The 5056-nt window shown below is 36.5% G+C and overlaps 1 protein-coding gene across 1 annotated transcript in view; it reads right to left on the bottom strand.

Moving 5' to 3' along the window:
• Positions 1-5056, bottom strand: part of ITGBL1 (integrin subunit beta like 1) — a 396418-nt gene that overhangs the window by 166344 nt on the left and 225018 nt on the right. The window lies entirely within an intron of this gene.

Here is a 5056-nt window from a genome sequence, read left to right as displayed (position 1 = left end):
GCCAGATACTATTTTTAATATTTTAGAAAATATTTGAGTATGGGAAAATACTTATGGTATAAATAAATCTTGTAGGTTTGTACTTTTAAAACTCAGTTCTAAAGAATGCATAATGAAAAATACAGGAAAAAGGCAAATGATGGCAAGAATGTAGAGAAATTAGAAACTGCACACACTACCGGTGAGAATGTAAAATGGCAGAGTCAAATAAGAATAGAAAATCAGTGGAAAGAATCAATAAAACCAGAAGCTGATTTTTGAAATGTTCAACAAAATTGATAAACCTCTAGTTAGGCTGATGAAAGAAAAAAGAAGATGCAAACATCTAAAATCAGAATTACAGAACATTACAACTAACCCTACAGGGGGAAAAAAAAAGATCATTGGAGAATACTATGAACAATTGTACACTGTGATGTTACTTTTATGAGTAATTGGCTAGGCTATGGTTCCCAGTAGTTTTAGCAAACACTAGTGTAGTTGCTGTACTGGAGTAGTTATCAGTACCTGTACCATTTGTTATGAAGTTAACTCTGACTCCTGGCAATACCATGCATGTCAGAGTAGAACTATGTTCAAGAAGGTTTAAATGGTTGGTTTTCCTAAAGTAGATTGCCAGGACTTTCTTCCAAGGTGCCTCTGGCTGAATTCAAACCACCAACTTTTGACTTAGCAACTGAGCATGTTAACTGTTTGTGACACCCAGAAACTTCATTAAAAAAAAAAAAGAAAAACCCACTGCCATTGAGTCAATTCCAACTCATAATGATCCTTTAGGACATAATAGAGCTGCCTATAGGTTTCCAAGGCTGTAAATCTTTATCAAAGCAGACTGCCTCATCTTTCCCCTGTGAAGTGAACTCCATTATAATTATGGAGTAATTTACACATGCTTAAGTCAATTGGCCTTGAGTGAAACAGATTACCTTCCTGTAATGTTATGTAATATAGTGTAGTGTAATATAATGTAATGTAATCACTTTTAATAATGTAATGAAACATAGTGGAATGTAATGCAATATAGTATAATGCAGTATAATCAATTAGTTGAAGAGGAAGTTTCTCTAGGGTGTGGTATGCCTCCAGGCAATCAGTAGATATTTTGGCAGAACTCTCACTTTACTCTCCACTCTGCATTCTTTCAATAGCATCACCTATGCATTTTGGGACTTGCCAACCCCCATAACTGAATGAGTCAATTCCTTGAAATAAATCTATCTCTGTCTCTTGATGTAAGATATAGATACAGAGATGGAGATATATCTCATCAGTTTTGTTTCTCTAGAGGACCCTGAATAAGACATATGCTAACAAACTAGATGACCTACGATGAATGTGCACATTCCTAGAAACACATATACTTCTTATACAGGCTCAAGAATAAATAAAAGATCTCTATAAACCTAGATAAAACAAAGAGATTGAATAAGTAATCAAAAAAACTTTCAAAAAGGAAATGCTCTGGACCAGATGGCTTCAGTGATGAATTCTATTCAGAAATGTATAGAAAATGTGACCTTGATCTTCTTAATCTTTCCCCAAAATAAGAGGAGGGAACACTTTCAAATTCATTGTATGAGGTTTGCATTAATTTGATACCAAAGCCAGACAAAGATATCACAAGAAAGAAAGAAAAAAAAAACACTACAGACCAATATCCCTTATGAACAAAGATGAAGAAATTTTCAAGAAAATACTAGCAAACTGAATATAAAAGTACATTAAAAGGATTATAAACCATGATCAAGTTATATTAACCCCAGGAATGTGATACTGGACAAAATTTAAAAAATCAGTCAATGTAATATATCACATTAACAGAACCAAGGAAAAGAAATACATCATCATCTTAATGGACACAGAGAAGGCATTTAAGAAAATCAAACATCCTTCCATGATAAAATCACTCAACAATTTGAGAATAGAAGGGAGTTTTCTGAACATGATGAAGGCCATTTATGAAAAACCAACAGCTAACATCACAGGCTATGACAAATGACTCAGAGCTTTTCTTTTATGATCAGAGACAATCAAGGATGTCAACTCTCATCATTACTGTTCAAAATTGTACTGGAACTCCTAGGCAGAACAACTAGGCAAGAAAAAGAAATAAAAGGTATACAGTTTGGTAAGGAAGAAATAAAACTACCCCTTTTCACTGAACACATGATCCTATATATGGAAAATCCCAAAGAGTCCACAAGAAAGCTACTATAGCTAATAATCAAATCCAGAAAAGTGTCAGAATACAAGGTGAACACACAAAAATCAGTCAGATATCTATACATCAGTAATGAATATTGTGAAAAGGAAATTAAGGAAACAATTTCATTTACAATAGCATCTAACAGAATAAAATATGGAGGACTAAATTTAACTGAATAAGTGAAAGAGTTATACCCTATAAAACATTATTGAAAAAAAATTAAAGAAGGTCTTCTTAAAACAATGAAAAGATTATCCATGTTTATGGACTGGAAGACGTAATATTGCTAAGATGTCAATAGTTTCTGTAGATTCAACACAAAGCAATCTACAAACTTAACACAATTCCCATCAAAATTTCCAATAGCCTTTTCTGCAGAAATGGAAAACACAATCCTCAAATTTATATGGAACTACAATAATATAATTTAGAATGATATTAAAATGGCCCAGAATATCCAAAGCAATATTGACAAAGAGCAAAGTAGGAAGATTTACACTTACTGATTTCAAAACTTAATATAAAGCTACTGTACTGGTACTGGTACTGGTACTGATATATCATTGTTGTTATGTGCTGTCGAGTCGGACCCGACTCATTGTGACCCCTCCTTTGGTTTCTGAGGCAGTATCACTATGGAAGTAGATTGCCCAACCTTCCTTCCAAGGAGTGGTTGGTGGATTTGAACCACTAGCCTTCTGGTTAGCAGTCAAGTGCCTAAGGCACTCTGCTACCAGAGCTCCAGTACTGATATAATGATAGGTATATGGAACAATGGAATAGAATTGAGAGTCTAGAAATAAGCCCTCACATTCATAGTCAACTGATTTTTGACAAGGGTGTTAAGTCTATTCAATAGAGAAAGAATAGTCTTTTTAACAAATAATGCTAGGATGACTGGATTTCCATATGCAAAAAAACAAACAAACAAACAAACAAACCCAGTAACAATAACAACGCTGGACCCATACTTCATACCATACACAGAAATCAACTCAAAATAGATCAAGGACCTAAATATGAGAAGTAAAACCATAAATCTCTTAGAAGAAAATATAGGGGCAGTGCTTTGAATCTTAGTATTTAATCATAGATTCTCAGCTATAATATCAAAAGCATAAGCAACCGGGTAACTGGGGCTTCATCAATTCTATAGGGCCAACTAGAACTGCTCCATAGAGTTTCCAAGGGTGTAATCTTTATGAAGCAGATTGCTACATCTTTCTCCCTCAGATAGGCTGGTGGATATGAACCACCCACCTTCCGGTTAGCAGCTGAATGCTTAACCACTGTACCACCAAATATTGGTGAAGATGTGGAGATATTGGAATCCTTATCCACTACTGATGGAATTGTAAAATGGTACAGCTACTACAGAAAACAATTTGGAGGTTTCTCAAAAAGTTAAACATAGATTTATGTGATGCAGTGAATTACTTGATATGGCTTTTCTAGCCACAGTCTTTGTAACTCTCACTGGATTACTTGGGTGGGGCCATGCAAATAAGGTCTGGAGAACTCTAAGGTTGGGATTGGTTAGTTTTGTCACTCTGCCAGGCTTAAAATGAGCCTTTCTAGAGGCAGACAGGGGATCTCACTGCCATTCTGAGAGAAGAGATGGAGGTGAAGTAGAGTGCATCCTCAGACATGAGATTCCTGCACTGGACCTCCTTGGTAGAAACATCCCAGCAGAGAGAAATGACCTAGCAGAAAGAGACACCCTGGCAGAGAGAGACACCCAGCAAAGAGACGGTCTCAGTGGAACCAACAGGCACAAGACAGAGTGGTGGGATTATCTGGCCCAGAGCGAGAAAGCTCTGTGCTCTTCTTCTTCAGGAGGCTTGCTGACAGAGTGGGGTACACCTAGGTATACTTATTGGCAGGGCTAAAAGAGCTGTGTAATTCTTGCTCAAGCAAAGCAGAGGCCAGGCCAAAAGGCCAAGGTCCAGAGAGGCATGGTGAGGGGATAGCAAAGGAGAGACAGTCCTGATCAAAGAATTGTATCGTGAGTGTGTTCCTGAAACTGAGTTGTAGCCTGTTACTTCCCTAATAAACTTCATAATCATGAGTACTGTCTGTGAGTTCTGTGCAGTCATTGCAATGAATTATTGAACCCACCAGAGGAGTAGTGACTGCAGTGGGAGGGACGGCTGGTGTCAGAATTCATAAAAGGCTGGAGGGTGGCTGCATGTCTGGCTTGGGTTGCTGATGGTGATTCTGTCTTTCTCATATGAAGTTAGAGGAGGTCAGAAGATGCTGCCCCCATGCCCCTTTAGCAACTTACCACATGATGCAGCAACTCCACTCCTAGACACATACCCAAAATAATTGAAAGCAGGAGAAGAGAAATCTGCATACCAATGTTTATTGCAGCATTATTCACAATACGTGAAAGATGAAACAACCTAAATATTCATCAACAGATGAATGGATAAACAAAATGTGGTATATACATACAACAGAATATTACTCTGCCATGAAGAAAAGTAAAGTCCTGGTACATGCTAAAACATGGATGAACCTTGACAATATTATGCTGAATACAATAAGTCAGTCACAAAAAAATATTGTATGATCTCATCTACATAAAATATCTGGAATAGCCAAATGTATAAAGACCGAAGTTTATTAGTGGTTACCAGGAATGGAAGGGTGAGGAAAATAAGGAGTCTTTGCTTAGGAACACTGAGCTTCTGCAAAGGGTGATGAAAACATTTGGAAATGAATAGTGGTGATAGTTGCACAACATAAGGAACACAATTAATGTCACTAAATTATGCTTGAAAAAATATAGAAATGGTCACTGTTTTGTTATATATATACTACCCAGAACCAAAATATATATATATA

The sequence above is a fragment of the Orycteropus afer genome, unplaced genomic scaffold (assembly GCF_000298275.1).
Source record: "Orycteropus afer afer isolate SDZICR_OR568_19922 unplaced genomic scaffold, OryAfe1.0 scaffold00417, whole genome shotgun sequence".
Lineage (NCBI taxonomy): Eukaryota > Metazoa > Chordata > Mammalia > Tubulidentata > Orycteropodidae > Orycteropus > Orycteropus afer.
This window is presented reverse-complemented; position numbering and strand designations above follow the sequence as displayed.